This window comes from Labeo rohita, chromosome 23 (assembly GCF_022985175.1).
Source record: "Labeo rohita strain BAU-BD-2019 chromosome 23, IGBB_LRoh.1.0, whole genome shotgun sequence".
Lineage (NCBI taxonomy): Eukaryota > Metazoa > Chordata > Actinopteri > Cypriniformes > Cyprinidae > Labeo > Labeo rohita.
The window spans coordinates 8776370-8797255 of NC_066891.1; the positions used below are offsets into that span (position 1 = coordinate 8776370).

Sequence of the window (20886 nt, forward strand, 5' to 3'; positions counted from 1 at the left end):
TGTCACCTTATTTTTTTTTCTCATAAGTCATATAATTTCCGTAGCTCATTAGTTAGCTAGAAATATAACTGCAGAGAAAGCATATTATTTAAAGCATACATTTATTGCTAATTATATGCACTATATTATAAAAGAATTCTATTTTACTTAATTATTTAAACATAAATCTGAATCAATCTAATAGTAAAAAAAAAAAGATTGGAGTCACAAGCAAAGACTTTGTTTTTCATTCCATCCACACAAAACACAAAGAAAAGAACAGAATAAAATAAATATAAACAAATAAATAAATAAAAATATTCTACATATTAACAAAGTACAAATGTTATACAGTAAGATTTTTATTTTATTAAGTCTCTTCTGTTTACCAAGTCTGCATTTATTTAATCCAAAGTACAGCAAAAACAGTAAATTTTTTGAAATATTGTTACTATTTAAAATAACTAAATAAATAATAAATCAAATAATCACCACTCCACTCACATGTTCCTTCAAAAAAATATTCAGATTTGCTGCTTGAAAATAGCGGAGTAGAATTTTTTCAGGTTTCTTTGATGAACAGAAAGTTCAGAAGAACCACATTTGTCTGAAATAGAAATCTTTTGTAACATTATAAATGTCTTTCATCATGTCATCATTTTTGATCAATTTCAAGCATCCTTGCTAAATAAAAAAATATATATAAAAATTATACTGACTCCAAGATTTTGAATAGTGTATAATGTTGCAAAAACTTTTTATTTCAGATAAATGCTGATCTTTGGATCTTATTATTTATCAAAGAATCCTGAAAAAAATCTACTCAACTGTTTTAAATATTGATAATAATAATAATAATAATAATAATAATAATAAATGTTTCTTGGACAGTAAATGAGCATATTAGAATAATTTCTGAAGGATCATGTGACACTAAAGACTGGAGAAATTATGCTGAAAATTCAGCTTTGAAATCACAGGAATAAATTACATTTTAAAATATATTTAAATAGAAAACAGTTATTTTAAATAATAAAAATATTTCAAAATTGTACTGTTTTTGCTGTACTTTGGATCAAATAAATGCAGGCTTGGTGAGCAGAAGAGACTTCTTTAAAAAAACATTAAAAATCTTACTGTTCAAAAACTTCTGACTGGTAGTGTATAGTGTTTTTTTTAATCAAAATGTATTTTTAAAAACACATTTTTCATTCACCCAAAATGTATGTAATGTATACACGTTTTTACCTGCACTTTTTTCCTATACATTCTTATACATTTTGTTTTTGAAGGTATAAAATAAATGTTTAAATGTGAAAAATATATTTTCTTCAGTCATACTGTTTACAACAAACATTTAGCATGTATTTTATACATATGTTCGCCAGATTTTTGCCATATGGAAAAGGTCAAAACTGCATAATAATGAACCAGGTCACATATACATCTAAATTTATTTTCCACAAACAGATGCTCGACTAAATACGAACACCCTCACAAATGCAAGCTCATCAAAAATTCTTTAAAGACAAAATATGGGTCAGCGTCGCAAACAGAGCATAACAAACCACATTTTTAGCAGTGCAATCAGACAGTCCTCCAAATATTTGGCCAAACCTTGTGTCACTTTTGAGGGTCACACTCCACGCGACAAGCTACGCTGTTTGACACGGGTCTGTAATCCTCAATGGCGGCTCTCAGCGAGTGTCACCGAAATGCCATCTGCAACAATGGAGTGAGGGAATAATACTGACAAAGCCAAACAAAAACTCTCCCATAAGGATGTGAACGTACTTGACACATCAAAGCGAAGAGAGCGAGCGCGGCATTTTCCCAATCTCACCCCGGCAAGACAATCTGACATACCTGAGCACACAGAAAACGCTGCGTTTGAGCTCAGAGGAAGAGGATCACTTGAGGACGGGCTCCGCGGGGACAAACTACCTGGCGGTGCTTGAAAACTAGAGAGAGGGAGATGCAAGATACAATCTGCAGAGGGTGAGCAGGTCAAAATAATCCCAGTGAAGCCTTCTTCATGGAAGAGCTCCCTCTGTGAAGCAAAGCATTGCCTTCAGCCAGACGCAAGTCTGATGGAAATGGTAAACATTACTATTATATAGTGTGTACTGACATCTTTTGAGGGTTTGAACTAATTATGAACCTAGATAAAGGTGCATTTCATTGGCTATTTACTTCTAGACCAATATCATATAAAACCGTTCATGACACATCTTATAAAAACCAGCACAAACACAATCGATTTGAGTCTTTAAGGTTTATGAAAGGGTAAAGCGCTTTATTTGAAAGCAAACTGGCTGTAAAGCAGCACTGATTCTTCCAAGAAAATTTCCATTTGAGAATAAGCTCTTAAATTTTCCCTCGAGTAAAAAAACAGGCGACAGAGATGTCTGAAGATTAATTATGCTTATACATTAACATACATCCTTGCGTTACTAATACCCCGCAAGTCGTTCTTAGACACGAGCGTTCGTCTACAGATCCCAAGTAGGTTATTCAATGTTCCATTTAGCTCATAAATTTCTCAGACGGATTGAAATTAAATTCGAGAATGTTTATGCGTGTGTGGAGGTGGCTAAGAGTGTGTTGCCAATTAAGTTGCTCGTCTACAGTAAATGTCAATGCACATCAAGACACTTAACCTTCCATCCAGACCCTCGCACTTTTCAAAGACGCTTATCCGTTCGCAGCATTCCACATATTTCTCAAAGAATCATCATCAACGGCGACATTCCGCAGCGGTGACCGACGCCAAATGGAATCCCACGGACCCGAGAGAACATTCTATGCAGCGTGAAACGCCAGAGGGGCGTAAACAAGCGTGTAGCACTACAAAGAGCCGTCTCTGAAGAAATGGCTAAACGATGTTAGCGTTAGATGAGAGAAGAGAGAACCGCAGGACAGATTGAACATGAACGAACATGTTTCCTTTCCAATTACATCTATAGATTAGTTGCGCAGGTAACATGTGGTCTTTCTGTTAGCTCTTCATTACGTGTCCCCGTTTGGGAGTCTAAATCAGAAAGGGAGAGAAAAAGCTTGTTGTTCTTTGAAAAACATCTGCTAGCTAACCATTTGTACAACCAAATTCATCCAATCCATCCCTTATGGTCTTACTATAGTAATTTTTTGGCAAATTGATTACCATTTATGTATATATTTACCACGGTTTACCTCAGTTTTACTACATTTACCACAGTTTTACTACAAATATCATGGTTAAACTATGGTTAGCACAGCAAACCATGGTTAATTTGTGGTTACCACAGTATAGAAATCATGTTTTTTTGGTATTATTTGTAGTAAAACCATGGTTAATTTTCATAAGGGATGTCTGTGCACTGGTGTAAATATAGGAGACTGTCACAACCTTATGTTATGGTAATGCTAATAGTATGCTAGCATTCTAGGCTTTGTTACACTAACAATTCCTGAGAGGAAGGCTAACTTTCTAGAAATAGTTATGCTAGCATTATCCAGAGGATGGCTAACTTAGACATGCTTTTGCTAACGTTTTATTAACATAAATTTCTCAGACGAATTGATATTAAATTCAAGAATGAGCTTGTTGTTCTTTGAAAAACATCTGTTAGCTAACAATTTGTACTTTGTAAAAGTATACTAACCACGTTTTTTGGCAAATTGATTACAAATTACGTATATATTTACCACAGTTTACCTCATTTTTACTACAATTACCACAGTTTTAGTACAAACATCATGGTTAAACTATGGTTAGCACAGCAAAACCATTGTTAATTTGTGGTTACCACAGTTTAACTATAGAAACCATGGTTTTTTGGTATTATTTGTAGTAAAACCATGGTTAATTTTCATAAGGGATGTCTGCCCATACGGAAATGTAATATATGTGCTTATATTTTTACCCATTATAGCACAGCAAAACCATTGTTAATTTGTGGAAATAGAAACCCATCATAAGGGATGTCTATACGGAAATGTAATATACATGAAATTTATATATGCCATATCCATATATGATTCCTATTAGAAAATGGAACAATTTCATATATTGACATATAAGTCTACCCCATACAAAAATATATGTTTATGTATGTATAATACATGCATTGCCATATATGAAATGTATATAATTATTAATATATGTGAGATATATGTATGTTTTTATTATGTTGTATACAAATTAGACATATATGCATGAAATATATGGTATCATATATTTAATATTTTAATATGTGATCTTTGATCTTTAAATAGAGGTTGTAGACACATGTAAGACACTCTACAAAGTTGCAGTGCATTGCACATTTCACACCTTTAGCCTTAAATGTTAAATGGTACAGAAAGTTACACAAAGAAGCATCTTTATTTAAACAGAATTTATTTAAATAGAAAAAAAAAGTTACTGACCTGCACAATCAAACAGGACAAAAAAGAAACAATTACATATATAACTGATCAAAACACTGAACAGGCATAAGAAACAGAACATCAATTGTAGTGGTTCAGCTAAAGGTCTACAGGTTTGTATTCCCACAGCTTGGTTAGTTTTTTGTTTATTGCCATCCCCAGTAGGCCCCAGGTGAAGAAATTTCTGGATTCCAGCATCTGTAAAAAAAAAAAGAAAAAAAAAAAAAGTAAAAGTTAGGTTTTTATAAGATAATTACAATAAATTTTCTGCACCATATATGATTTCAGGAAATGCACCACATTCAAAAGCAACTTTTTAGCTTTGGTAGTGTTGGGTGGTACAGTAAACTAAACTTGATTTTAGTCAACATGATATTAAAATATAAAACCTGCTTAAATCTTGCAATCCAACATTGTACCAAAGTTTAATTTAGGTTTTTAGTTAGAACTGTGCCTGTATCTTAAAGTGATTAACTACTATAAGATGACAAATATACTGAGTATTAAACATGGTTGGTAAAGTTAAAGATTATTTTAAAACTGCAGAATACTCATTATTTATGTAATAATTATAAATTGTAGTTGTAAAATATTCCCAGATACCACAAGGACATGGCAGAACAACGACAGAGCACAGCCTGCATGCCCATTCAAATTATATGTCTCTATATACATGAAGAACTAAACTATAGTAACCCAAATGCTCAATGACAGAGTTCACAGGTTACAATTTAATTTGCTATTTAGCATCAATGAAATAAAGTGTTTACATTCATAATACCTAATATGTGCATCGAGAATGTGGCCTGGAGAAAAGAAATAGAGGGGTGGAACTATGACATGGGTTTTTGAATGACAATTTTGATTAAATCCCCTAAAATAAGGTCTGCGGTTTACACAAACTCATAATATTTTCACGTTTTATTCTATGACATAAAACACACCAGTTAAACCCCACTCTTGATTTTTATTTTTTTTTTTTTTTTAAACTGTTATGTTTCTTAAAAAGGTGGTTGCTAACATGCTGCTAAATGGGACTACAGGCCCTGTCGGAGGCATTAAACATCATCACGCTGAACAGTTTATCAATTTACAGTATTTTCCAATTGTAGTATAATTTATGGTACAATTAATTGTAGAATAACCAATTAATAGTTTCCCGCATGCAACACAAGTCTTCGGATGGAAGATGCTCATTTGATCGCTTTCCTACTGATATGGGGACTCTCTCTGTATTTGTACCATAAATATTACAATTATTCCATATAAACACCACATTTACTGCCTTTGTCACAGTCAAAGTGAAACTTTAATAATCTATAGTGCTTAAAGCCACGTTACGGCCACATGAAGCTGTTAGAAAGCAGACAGATTAAGGATTTTCTAGAAGCAAGGATAAAATAATATTTTGTGTACCCACCCTAACAAAATTAGAGCTGAAATGTGGTACTTCATTCACTAAAATAAGTTTAATCTAACCATATCCCAAAACTCACTCACTCCACTGTTATTTAATAGATTAAATGCACTAGAATTGTATTAAATAGTACATGGAGACACATTTTTAACTAAAATATTTTGTTGATTTGATTTGTTTACATGTATATTGCAGATGCTAGTTTTGGTTTCAATAAAATATTTAACCTTTTCTGTGTAGATGCTCCATCATTCACATCACTGCCATCCACATCTGCAGGTTCGGCCTCCATTTCTATTTTCTGAGAATGTCGGGACTCATTACCTTGTCATGGGACACAAACAAGAATAGCACAATTATCAGCAATGATATGAACAAAATTTACTACGATAGATTAACCATATGTTTAAAACCCCACAATCACATCCTTTAGTGTAACTTACTGTACCTTTATGCAATATGCACATACATGTGCTTACGCACCCACTCTAGGCATGTCACGGACATGTCAATGCACTTGGTGCAATATAACCAAGTACTGTCATTTACTATATGAATTCAAGGTGCTTGTATTTAAATAATTCCATTTCGTGCAGTTTTATAGTTCTAGTCTAGACTACATCTCAGAGATAAACATTATAATTTTCATCCATTATTTTTGTCAGACAGCTTTAAATAATTTCCAAACGTGGCATTGCTTATCAAGTGAAAACAATGAGCTCACAGTATCTCCATACAGATTAACCTGTTACCCAAAAGCTAAAATTAACTTTAACGCGAGCAAATTGCAAAACACATCAATGCAGCTGTAATCATAACATCATATATACAACAATGACAGGGAATATTTAAAACATTAGCTGATCTATATAGAGACAGAGGCTCTTGCAGACCAAAACAATCATATAACACTTAGTTTCTATGTAATATTAGTGTAGGAATAAAGCGTTGAGTAAATTAGTGTAAATTACCTGCACCGCTGCCACATTCAAAGGCGTTTCATCCACTCCACTCAGTGATGTCGGTCTGTCTTCGTGCCCGTCTATAAAATCATTGTCGTTTATTATGTGAAGGTACTGGCACATTTGTTATCCTTCCACTAAGAAAAACATCTTACTGCAGATGACTGTTTGTTTAGCCGCAGCCATTGCTCAGACTCTGCCGTTAGCGCGGGTGTGTTTGAATTTTGGCGCATGCGCAAAAGCGCTATTGTGACGTTCACATACAATCGCTCATGTATTTTAATAAAATGCATTTTAGTTCATTGATGATGAGAGCACATATGGACAAACAGTTACATGAAGTGTTTCCCCCCTCAATAACTCTATAATACATTCCTACAAGTAACTTTTAGTACATTGGCATTTTTTGAACAGGTTATATATTCATCTCTACTTTTTCCCCCAGAAAACTAAATTGAAACAATTAATAAAGTTAAGCAATGAATTGTGTTATATGATTTACAATAAGCAGTATCTTTTAGGCATATATGGTTAATAAACTTGCATAAATTCAGTATATACATTGGTAACAAATGGTCAAAACATAGAGTACCATATATAATTTTGATATATATTGTTAACATATATGGTCATAACATATAATACAATATATAATTTTGATATATATTGTTAACATATATGGTCATAACTTATAATACAATATATAATTTTGATATATATTGTAAACATATATGGTCATAACATACAATACCATATAAAAGTTAAACATATATATACTTTCAATATATGTTTATATACAAATTGTACTATGGGAAATTCATATATGTTATAAACATATATCTACATATATCCAGAAAATGGATATATGTGATAATAACGTTTTGTTATATTGCCCTATATTTAACATATATGAGAGAAAATTAACATGGTCCTACTGATATAGGTACATATATGTTCAGTTTTATACATTTACCAGAGTTTTAATACAGATATCATGGTTAAGCTATGGTTAGCAAAGCAAAACTATGGTTAATTTGTGGTCACCATGTTTTAACTATAGTATCCATGGTTCATTTTTTTTAAAAGGGATGTCTGTGCTCTGATGTAAATAGGTGACTGTCACAACCTCATGTTATTGCTAATGCTAATAGTATGCTAGCTTTCTAGGCTTTATTCAGAGGATGGCTAACAACCATGTTTATGGTAACGTTATCAAGGGAAAGGCTACATTCTAAGCAACATGCTAACTCTTTTGAGACAATGGCAAGTTTTTTTTAGGATTTGTACTGCTAAACAATATTGAGAGGTAAGACAGTCGAGAAGCTGTTAGCTAATAGCTATACCCTCAGTGAGTACATGCTATATTTAATTTGATGCTAATGAACACAGCTGTGAGGCACAGAAGTACTGTTTGGTTTCATACAATTGTATACTTAAAAGGACAATTCACTCAAAAATGAAAACTACCCTGTGATTTACTCACCCTCAAGCCATCCTAGCAGTACATGCCTTTCCTCTTTCAAATGAATACAGTTGGAGTTATATTAAAAAATGTGGCTTTTCTAAGCTTTATAATGACAGTGAATGGGTGTTGAGATTTAGAAGTCCAATATAGTGCATCCATCCATCATAAAAAGTACTTCAAACAGCTCCGGAGGGTTAATAAAGGCCTTCTGAAGCAAATTGATGCATTTCTGTAAGAAAGATATTTGTATCCTACATCATCTACTAGAACGCCACTCTCTCGTTAACGCATGTACGACAGTAGGGGAAGGCTGGAGTTTAATTATGGATGTGTTTCTTACAAAAATACATCGATTTGCTTCAGAAGGCCTTTATTAATACCCAGGTGTGGAGCACTTTTTATGATGGATAGATGCACTTTATTGGACTTAACAATCTCAACACCCATTCACTGCCATTATAAAGCTTGGAAGAGCCAGGACATTTTTTAATATAGATCCAACTGTATTTTTCTGAATGTAGAAAGTCATATACATTTAGGATGGCTTGAGGGTGAGTAAATAATGGGGTAATTTTAATTTTAGGTAAACTGTCCCTTTAAGTGTACAACAGCATGAAACCAAAGTGACACAAGAGCAGTATCTAGCTTATATAATTTTAAAACAGAGAATAACTCTGTTGACTTCTAAGCCTTAATTAAGTTAACTTTGCCAGGCCTGGAAAGGTCATGACCTTTAAAGTTCCAACCACTGAGAATCGAATAGTACTAAATAAAACAGTACTTCAAGACATCACTAAAAAAATGCACTTACTGCCAACTGAAATGATTCACAAACTCGCTGCTTGCATGCACACACTTGAAGTATGCACTGTCAGCATCCTCAAAGCACATGCTCACAGACACACATGAACAGATAGCCCTGATACACAGCAGAAACTCATGATCACAGGCATCTATCACTGGCACCGACAAAAAAGAAAAAACACACACAAGATAAAACGAGCGACACACTGTCTCCTATGGGCATCAGCAAACTGTAGCGCAGCATATTGTTACACGACCTAGATTCGAGTTTGTTCACTCTCATTTCTCTCTCACACACACACAGATGAGAGTATGCTAATGAGAGCGAAACTCCAGGTTCCCTTTCTGTTGGAAAGTGTTGGGTGACACAAGAATATCACCCACTGTACGAAAATTCCTGCCAGCATAAATCATGAATTGTGTATGCTTGTTTTGTGTTTTGTATGTGCGTGCAGAACAGCTGTACAGAGAGAGATGGAACAATGGGACGTTTTTAGCGGGTGATCTAGGAAGGTCTAGGAAGATAGCGGTATGTGTATCAACAACACCTACAGCAAATGAAGGGGGAAAAAGACTGTTAGATGATATTTGACAAGTGAGAGGCAAATAAATAAATCTTACAGAAAAAAATGATTAGGAAAAAGCAGAAGTGTCATTCCCATTCAAACTGAGAGGGCTTGTGTCCTCCAGATTTTGAGCCTAGTGGATTCAATCCAACAAATAACAAAATAACAAACTAATAATTTATTATAAAAAAAAAAAGTTACTGAAGAGCTACAAAAGATTAAAAGTTATCAAAATATGAAAACGCTATTGAAACACAGTTGCAATTCTGATTGCTTGGGAACATTACGAATTCATTTTACAGAAATACTTTTATTTATAGCAAGGAAACAAAATCGATCAGAAGTGAAATTAAAGACATTTAAAATGTTAAAAAATTCTATTTCAAATAAATCTGGTTCTTTTGAACTTTAAATTCATCAAAGAATCCAGAAAAAAAACACATCTAACACAAAGCTTTATAGCAGTACAACTTCTTTCAACATGTTAAAAATATATTATTTAAAAAAAAAAACAGTTTTTGAGTTCAAGTTTTTGAACAGTAACATTTGTAATGTTTATATATATATATATATATATATATAAAAATTCTCTTCTCACCAAGCCTGCATTTATTTCATCCAAAACACAGCGAAAGCAGTAATATTGTGAAATATTTTTATTATTTAAAATAACTGCTTTCTTTTTGAATGTATTTTAAAATGTAATTTATTCCTGTGATCAAAGCTACATTTTCAGCATCATTACTTTAGTCTTCAGTGTCACATGATCCTTAAGAAATCATTCTAATATGCTGATTTGCTGTTTAAGAAACATTTATTATTATCATCATCATCATCATCATCAATATTTAAAATAGTTGAGTACATTTGAGTTCTTTGATGAATAGAAAGATCCAAAGACCAGCATTTATCTGAAATAAAAAGCTTTTGTAACATTATACACTATACCATTCAAAAGCTTGGAGTCAGTAAATAATAATTTTTTTTTTTTTATCTTTGGGAAAGAAATTATAGAAATGAATACTTTTATTTAGCAAGGATGCTTTAAATTGATCGAAAGTTATGACAAAGACATTTCTAATGTTATAAAAGATTTATATTTCATCTATTCTGGACTTTCTATTCAAAGAAACCTGGAAAGAATTTTATTCAGCTGTTTTCAACATAATAATAATAATAATAATAATAAATATTTTTGCGCAGCAAATCAGAATATTAGAATGATTTCTAAAGGATTGTCACTGATGTAATGATGCGAAAAATTCAGCTTTGAAATCACAGGAATAAATGACATTTTAAAATATATTCAAACAGAAAACAGTTATTTTAAATAGTAAAATATTTCAAAATGTTACTGTTTTGCTGTACTTTGGGATCTAATAAACGCAGGCTTAGTGAGCAGAAGAGACTTCTTTAAAAAAAAAAAAAAACATTAAAAATCATACTGTTCAAAAACTTTTGCCTGGTAGTGTATATGGAATGTATTATTTAAAATGTATTATATGACATAATACCTGTCTGTATTTGTTAAGGAGTCTGAAAATAATAGAATCCAGCACACCAGAATCCCATGTTGTGGACTAGCATCCAAAACAAAACCTTCCTGTTTCAAACCATAGACAGCCACTTCACTGTCTAAATAAGCAGCTGCTAAAGTGTAAACTGAAATCAAACTTGAAGTAACTGAACTGAAACGCTTAACAACTCTGTATCTTCACACAAATAGCACTCCTCGTGAGAATCACCTAAGAGACTCACAACTGATTGCAACATAGTTTGGCATTAGCACATCGCTAGGCTAATGACACACACAATGAGCCCACAGCAGGGATAATTGTAAGTAAGCTCAAAACAGCAGCATTTTACTCAACGTAGGTCTATTTTTAAGGACTAGGAACATGGATGCTCACATGAGCTGCCGTATTCCCCGTAACCCTCCGTGACACTCGTGCAGCACGGGACACAAAGGGTCACTAATGCAGCGTCACGCTAATCGCTTAGTGTGGAGGCGCAGCAGGTCAGCCAGGGTCAGCGATGATTACCTCAACATACTGTATACGTGCCGTCCTGCTGACCACACTAACACACACACGGCTTTAATGATGAGAGAGAGGCTGCTATCAGCCTTTAGCATGTAGCTGTTTAGTGAACACAGTATAGTGTGTAGTGATAACAGCTAGGCTGTGTCTCAGAGTCATGGGATTTTCTAGCTCACATTTTGGTGAGAGAAATAAAGCTTAAAATAACAAAGAAGAGGCAGTATGACAACATCAACCATAGTTTAGTTCACTTCTTAGTTTAAGAAACACTGACTCATCAAGATACATTAAAAAAAAAAAAAAGCATTCAATATATTTAGGTTACCAATCTTTTAAGGAGAACTGCACCTTGGTCTATAAGCTATATGTTGACCTTTTAAGTAGACATTAAAACCATCTAAAGCACTGTAAAACATCTTATAACATTAAGCAGATACTGATCAAATGCACAGGGCCTATTTTTGGGGTGTTTCACTGGGTTTAGTTGCAGTGGCACCTCCTGCCAGTAGAGGGAGTGAGAGGAAATGTAGTCCCTGAGCATCTGCGTCTCTCCCACTCTGTGGTCACAGGCCAGCAAATTAAAACAATCCATCAACATTATGGCTTTTAATCCACACATTCCCCGTAAACACCTATTTCTTTACCCTCTCTTTTTCTCCTATATCCTCTCTCCCTTTCTCTCTTTACTCCAGGCCTTCATTCTGTATTACAATAGACACTAAATCATTAACCTACTGCAGCATGTAAAGGGGCTCCTGCGTGACTGAAGACACCACAAATGAGCAATTTCAGCAGGCAGGGAGAGAAGCGTTTTCAAAGGGGAAGCTGCAGTTCAAACTGAGGCAAAACTAAATAACAGAAAGAAGAAAACACTGCATAATGTCACTACATAAGGATATACATTGTTTATGCTGACACTGAAGCTGATGAGGTCAAAGGTCAAAGTTCAAGTGATCAGATTCAAGTGACATCGATGTGTTCTATGAAGAACCTTTAAAGGATTCACGATTATTTACTCATACATGTCATCCAAGATGTTCATGTCTTCCTTTCTTCAATCAAAAAGAAATTTTAAAAAGGATTTTTCTCCATATATTGGACTTCAGTGGGGATCAATGGGTTGAAGGTTCAAATTGCAGTTTCAGTAGAGCTTCAAAGGGCCCTACATGATCCCAGCCGAGGAATAAGGGTCTTATATAGTGAAATGATTGCTCATCTTCTAAAGAAAATAAAAATGTATACAGTTTTTAACCACAAATGCTCATCCTGCACTAGCTCTGCGATGCGCGACTTTACGCATTACATAATCATGTTGAAAAGACCACATGTGGTTAGTTCTTCGACCTGTGTATTCAGTTCAAAAAGGTAGGGTAGGGCGCAAAAAACTCCATTTCATTTTCTCCTCCAACTTCAAAATCGTCTGACATTGCTGTTTTTGTAAAGGGTGTTTGACTTTCTTTGCACGTTCGCTTTGTAAACTCTGGGTCGGTACTTCTGCCTACATTGTGGACACAGAGCTAGCGCAAGATGAGCATTTGTGGCTAAAAAGTATATACATTTTTTTGTTTTTTAGAAAATGACTAATCGTTTCGCTAGATAAGACCCTTATTCCTCCGCTGGGATCATGTAGAGCCCTTTGAAGCTCCATTGAAACTGCAATTTGAACCTTCAACCTGTTGATCCCCATTCAAGTCCACTATATGGAGTAAAAATCCTGGAACGTTTTCCTTAAAAACCTTAATTTCTTTCTGACCATCTAGTGAAACGATCTGTTATTTTCTAAGAAAAAATTACAATTTATATACTTTTTAACCTCAAATGCTCGTCTTGTCTAGCTCTGTGCATACTGTGTGTATTCCTGTTCAAGATAGGGTAGGCCGAAAAACTTATCGCTGTTTTACCTTTTTTTGTACTTCTTTGCACATTCACTTTGTAAACACTGGGTCGGTACTTTTGCAGCAATGAAGGATGATTTTGAAATTGGAGGAGAAAATCAGATGGGAGTTTTTTAACCTACCCTAACTGCAGAGCAAAATGAGCATTTGAGGTTAAAAAATAAATTGTTTTTTTTTTTTTTTTTTTTAGAAAATAACCAATTGTTTCATTAGATAAGAACCTTTCTTTTTTGGCTGGGATCATTTAGAACTCTTTTAAGCTGCAATTAAACTGCATAATTGGAAGTTCAAACACACAGGCACCATAGAAGTACACTATATGGAGAGAAATCCTAAAATGTTTTTCTCAAAAAAACAATTTCTTCACGACTAAAGAAAGAAAGACATGAACATCTTACATGACAAGGGGGTAAGTAAAATGATCTGTAATTTGTTGTTCTGAAAGTGAACATCTCCTTTAACACCCATGTAATCTCTTTATTGCAAAGGTTCTTTATAGTGGAAAAATGTTTTTAGATTATGAAACGTTCTTCACACTAACAAAAAAATTATTCTTCTCGCCCAAAATGGTTTCTCTATGGCATTTTTGGAACCCTTGAGTGTACAACTTGGAAAATCAACTTAGACTTAGATGTTTTGGCATATTAACATTTCACACTGCAGAATTTCCACCACAAGCAACTCACATGAAAAAAAATCCACCATTCAAGAATGCTTCGCTTCACATTTCAACATATCTGGCATCCAAAATGTCTAAACCACAGAATTAATACTCTGGCAACCCTATAAACTGACACTTTGAAGGGCAAAAGTCATATCCCTAATCCAGGAGCGCGACCATTAACGCTATTCCCACTGCCACAGCCCATGCTAGTGCAAAACAAGCAATTGTGGTCAATAAGTATATAAATTTGACAAATCGTTCCACTAAATAAGACACTTATTCCTCGGCTGGGATCATGTAGAGCCCTTTGAAGCTGCATTGAAACTGCAATTTGGACCCGTTGATCCCCATTGAAGTGTACTAAATGGAGAAAAAACCTGGAATGTTTTCCTCAAAAACCTTAATTTCTTATCGACTGAAGAAAGACAGACATTAAATTCTTGGATGACAATGAGGAGAGTAAATTATCAGGAAATTTTAAATCTGGAGTGAACTAATCCTTTAAAATCCACCGAATCTTTTCATTGCGCAAAAGGTTCTTTACTGTGTAAAAACGTTTTTAGAATATGAAACATTCTTCATACTAAGAGAAACTTTTTGGGCTCCGAAAAGAACCATTTTTTTCTATGGCAATTTTGGAACCCTTGAGTGTACATCTTGGAAAATCAACTTTGACTTGTTGTTTTGGCATATTATCGTTCCACACTGCAGACTTTCCACCAAAATTAACTCAAAACATGAAAAAAAATCCACCATTAACATATGCATTGCTTCACATTTCAACATATCTGGCCTTGGAAACGTCTAAACCGCAAAATTAATACCTCGGCAACCCTATAAACTGACACTTTGAAGGGCAAAAGTCATATCTCTAACCCAAGAGCACGACCATTAACGCTATCGCAACCGCCGCAGCCCATTCTAACCCCTGCCTTCTTCCTCCCCCTTCTCTTCAATAACCTTTGTCATGGCCGCGCGGTGCAGGGCAGCAATGAGCCTGGCTCGGCACGGCCAGAGCGTCGACTTGCGATAAGAGTGGCCTGCCGCATGCATGCACACCGCTGTATTCAGATGTGTAATTACAAAGGAAACGATAAGCCCGCTCCAGAGGGACCGCACCACTAATTACAGAGCCACCAGAGCTTCAAATTGCCATTTAAAGCAGCCATACACAATTACACAATGCCACATTCCTGGTGTCGTCTGCACTTCGATGGCAAAGCGGGGCGAGGAAAAAGGGCCCGGACCAGCCGAACTCTGAGTTATGGCTGTTTACGACCGGCCTGACAAGGCAGAGCGGAGCAAGGGGGGAGGGTTTGGTGCAAGACGCCTCGGAGACTGGAATTGGAACGATACAACGCTCCCTAACTCAAACCCTACATCCAAGCTAATGTTTATATACGACAAACAAAACGTTCCCAGAATATTGCGACATGCGCGTGTGACTCCGCCCACGTCCCGCCTTCTCTGTACGAGGGGGGCAAGAATCCCTGGGAAAACAAGAGCCACACAAATAGCGAGTGGAAAAAAAAGAGAGTGAAGCAGGAAAGTTAGTCATTTTGTGGTTGCAAGAGGAATGTCCTAAAAGACATGAGCCTGCCAAAAAAACCCAAGCGATTTCCCCCAACCCCCTTTTCTCGCCTTCAAACACACACAAGCAACTACACACTACCCGCAAGCACATTTTAATTCATCCAGCACGAGCATAAAAGGATTTCAGTGCAACTTTTCACTGGCTGTCTCATCCTCTCATGTGTCGAGATGGCAAAAACACCCATCAGAGACCTTCAAAGGCCTAAAATGTATTGTGCAAGTGTAAAGAAAGCAGCCGAGTAACCTGATAGACCACTAATGATGTGTCTCATTCATTCACCAGCCGCTTACAGATGGATTAAATCAAATGCATTATGGGCTCTCTGGTCTTTGGGGGCTTGTCCATGGGGAATGATGAGATCATAATGCTTCTATACAATGAAGTATAAGAGAAAGAGCGAACGCTTGTGTGTGTGAAACCACAGTGGCTTCTGCTGACTCGCATCTCATCCTCCAATTCATTTAGCGTATGCTACACAGTTACAAACGAGCCTGAATCAATCCATCCATCAATTACAGGAAGCTCGGGCATTAATCTAATCTGAGGCTGAACCTGATACCGGTCTCCGGTAGCGAGGGGAAACCGCAAAACTCAACCTCCCTGCCAAGAGTGTCGTGTCCTCTTCATCTCTCTTGCTCTCCAGCGTGAGGGTTCACCCGCAACAAATGCCTTCAGAAGTCCACCGCACCAATAAAACCAAGGGATTGATGGTCGTCTGTAAAAGCTGAGTTGTTAAAAATGTGACTACACCGCAGAGGAGACCTGTGTGATATTAAGGGACCGTTCACACAAAAATGAAATTCCTGACATCATTTTGTCAACCTTATGTTGTTCCAAATCTGTTTGCTTCAGTTTTCAGAATCAGATGTTTAGCAGGATGTTCAAATGCTCTTTGTATAATGAAAGTGAATGGGGACCTTCCAAAAAAAAAACATTAAAAAAAAAAAAAAATCCAAAAACAAAAAAGACATTTACAAAACAAAACAAATAACCATTTTCAGAATCAGATGTTTAGCAGGATGTTCAAGCTGCTGTTTTTAGAATAAAAGTGAATGGAGACCTGCCAAGGTCCAGAAAACAAACAAAAGCATAAAAAAAAGCCCAAAACAAACGCAAAGACATTTCTAAAACAAAACTAAACTAAAATTTCAGATTCAGGTGTTTAGCAGGGTGTTCAAGCTGCTCTTTCTATACTAAAAGTGAATGGAGACCTGCCAAGTTCCAGAAAACAAATAAAGAAATAAACACAAAAAAAAAAATCTAAAACAAACAAAAAAGGACCTTTAATAAACAAAACAAAACAAACAAAATTTTATAATCAGATGTTTAGCAGCATGTTCAAGCTGCTCTTTCTACAATGAAAGTAAATAGAGATCTGCCAAGGTCCAGAAAAACAATCAAAAAAATCCAAAACAAACAAACAGAGACATTTCTAAAAAAACAAAACAAAACAAAAATTTCAGATCAGATGTTTAGCAGGGTGTTCAAGCTGCTCTTTCTATAATGAAAGTGAATGGAGACCTGCCAAGTTCCAGAAAACAAATAAAGAAATAAACACACAAAAAAAAATCCAAAACAAACAAAAAAGGATCTTTAATAAACAAAACAAAACAAAAAATATTTTATAATCAGATGTTTAGCAGCATGTTCAAGCTGCTCTTTCTATAATGAAAGTAAATTGAGACCTGCCAAGGTCCAGAAGAACAAACAAAAAATCTAAAACAAACAAAAAGAGACATTTCTAAAACAAAACAAAACAAAAATTTCAGATCAGATGTTAAGCAGGGTGTTCAAGCTGCTCTTTCTATAATGAAAGTGAATGGGGACCTGCCAAGGTGCAGAAAATAAACAAACAAACAAACAAAAAATCTAAAACAAAGAAAACAAAAAAAGACATTTCCAAAACAAAAAAAAACAATTTTCAGAATCAGATGTTTAGCAGGATGTTCGAGCTGCTCCTTCTATAATGAAACTGAATGGAGACCTGCCAAGGTCTCTGCATTTTTATGATACTTTATGTCTTTTTTTTTTTGGAGCTTGACAACCACTGTCTTCATTTACGTTCATTGTAGGGAAAAGAGGTTATTATCTGCTTTGTCACGCAGGTTTGGAACAACATAAGAATAATTAAATAATAACAGAATATTCATTTTTGAGTGAACAATCTCTTTAAATCAAGGAGAAGAGAACACAAAAAAAAAAAATGGCAAAGATTTTAATACAAAACTGTTTCACGACCACAAACAAATGTGTGAGAGCGCTTCGTTTGTTTTCTTCGTTCTCCTTGAACGGCTGCCACGTTTGGCATGTCTTCTCAGGATCTCTGTGTATGTGTGTTCTGCTACAATAACTTGCCAGTCGCACATGGCAGTGTATGTACGTGTGTGTGTGCGCGCACGTGTCAATCCGGCTTCGTTCCTGTGGTGCCACACGCAGGTTGTAAATGAATATGAATGGCCATGAGAAGCCCTGGGAGGAGGCCGCCCGAGGCTATGCGCACTGGGCTTCTATTAATCTTAGAGAAACTGACACATGGGAATAACCTAAAACTGCTCTCAAACAAGCCAGCCGGGCCAAAAACGCACATCGACTCTCAGCCAAACCACAGCAGCATGACATCGAGGACTAACCTTCTAAGAATACATGCTGTATTACAAACATATACAAATATTATATAGAATTTCATTCCTGTGATCCAAAGCTGAATTTTCAGCATCATTACTCCAGCCTTCAGGGTCAAATGATCCTTCAGAAATCATTCTGATATTAAACAATAAAAATGTATGAACGAACAAACAATATTATTTCAAATTTTTGGTCGGTAGTGTATAAACACACAAATTTATAAATAAATACATGCATTAATTAATCCTAAAAAATTGGATTGAAAAAGACTTTTTTTGCATAAAATTACCTGCAACAATAAAATATCTCAGAGCAGATGCAACAGCACAGGGTTTGAGTTCACGAGACGACAAGCCGTGCCTTTGCTTCAGTCAATTGAGATACAGCACAGCCCATTAGCCACGCAGTACGGAAGGCTTTTTGTTTGTGGTCATGGTAGACAGACATTGTTCCTCATGTTTGGCATTCCACGTTTCCCTCTTCATCAGCTCCCTCGTTCTCAGGGGGACAAATGAAAGGAGGGGAACGAAAGGAGAGGCACTTGATCTTCTCAGTCACAGCGCAGACTGTCTCTCTTAACGCAATGATTTTGATGTAAGTCACATATCCTCATCAAAAGATCAATGACTGATGTCAAGAGAGGTATTTTATGACATTTCGATTCGTTGAGGTGATGTTTATCCTCCATCCAATGTGACAGATCCAATGACTTAACATTTAGGATACATGACGAATGACAGAAAATGCAAACTGTTAAACAGCATTTTAACAAAGACCTGAAAGCCTTGACTACCAGGTCTGTACTATTACTATTGCTTTTAAAGTACTAGTCACCCTCATGTCGTTTCAAACCTTTAAGACCTTTGTTCATCTTCGGAACACAAATTAAGATATTTTTGATAAAATCTGAGAGCTTTCAGACCCTGCATAGACAGCAACGCAACTGACACGTTCAAGGCCCAGAAAGGTAGTAAGGACATTATTAAAATAGTCCGGAACAGACACAGAAGAGAAAAAATAGTTGAATAAAGTCATTATTTTTGTCTTCTTTGCGCACAAAAGTATTCTCGTAGCTTCATAACATTATGGTTGAACCACTAATGTCAAATGGACTATTTTAACAATGTCCTTACTACCTTTCTGGGCCTTGAACGTGGTAGTTGCATTGCTGTCTATGCAGGGTGAGAAAGCTCTCGGATTTTTTAAAAAATATCTTAATTTGTGTTCTAAAGATGAACGTAGGTTTTACGGGTTTTGAACGACATGAGGGTGAGTAATCGCAGTTGAGGTCAAAAGTTTGCATCCCCCTTTCAGAATCAATAAAAATGTTAATTATTTTACCAAAATAAGAAGGATCATACAAAATGCATGTTATTGTTTATTTAGTACTGACCTGAATAAGAATTTTTAAAAATGACCCGGTTCAAAAGTTTACATACACTTGATTCTTAATACTGTGTTGTTACCTGAATGGTTTTCCAGAATTTTTGTGTATTTGAACCTCTTCCAACAATGACTGTATGATTTTGAGATCCATCTTTTCCCACTGAGGACAATTGAGGGACTCTTATGCAATTATTACAGAAGGTTCAAAAGCTCACTGATGCTCCAGAATGGAAAACATGCATTAAGAGCCGGGGGGTGAAAACTTTTGAACGGAATGTACATTTTTCTTATTTTGCCTAAATATTTTTTTTTTTTTTTTTCCATTTAGTACTGCTCTTCAAAGGCTACTTTCCCAAAGGACAAACTAAGGTGAAGGAGAAGTTCACTTCCAAAACAAAAATATAGAGATAATTTACTCACCCCCTTGTCATCCAAGATGTCTTTTCTTTCTTCAGTCAATAAGAGATTATGTTTCTTGAGGAAAACATTTTAGGAATGTTCTCCATATAGTGGACTTCAATGGTGTCCCCAAGTTTGATCTTCCAAAATGCAGTTTAAATGCAGCTTCAAATGGTTCTAAACGATCCCAGCCAAGAAAGAAGGGTCTTATTTTAGCAAAACAATCTGTCATTTACGAAACAAATTGACAATCTATATAATTTTTGCCACTTGAAGCTGCATTTAAACTGCATTTTGGAAGTTCAAACTTGGGGGCACCATTGAAGTCCATTATATGAAGATAACTCCTGAATGTTTTTCCTCAAGAAACATAATTTCTTATCGACTGAAGAAAGAAAGACACATCTTGGACGACAAGGAGGTGAGCAAATTATCTGTAATTTTTTGTTCTGGAAGTGAACTTCTCCAGACCCCCGGTTCTTAATGCATTGTGTTTCCTTCTGGAGCATCAGTGAGCATTTGAACCTTCTGTAATAGTTGCATATGAGTCCCTTAGCTGTCCTCACTGTATCTCGAAACCATACAGTCATTGTTGGAAAGGGTTCAAATACACAAAAATGCTGGAAAACCTAATCATTTTTGGGACCTGAAGGATTTTTTCTGAAGAAGAGCAGGCAGTTT

The 20886-nt window shown here is 35.4% G+C and overlaps 1 protein-coding gene and 1 long non-coding RNA gene across 2 annotated transcripts in view; both read right to left on the reverse strand.

The window, feature by feature from the left end:
• The window catches only part of plxna1a (plexin A1a), a 289406-nt gene that overhangs the window by 166223 nt on the left and 102297 nt on the right, over window positions 1–20886 (reverse strand). The gene's annotated exons all lie outside the window — the stretch shown is intronic.
• Window positions 3993–7403, reverse strand: LOC127154319 (uncharacterized). The gene is made up of 3 exons (XR_007825472.1): window positions 6778–7403; window positions 6034–6130; window positions 3993–4587 (listed from the first exon to the last, which is right to left on the reverse strand). It is a non-coding gene; the product is annotated as an uncharacterized LOC127154319 (long non-coding RNA).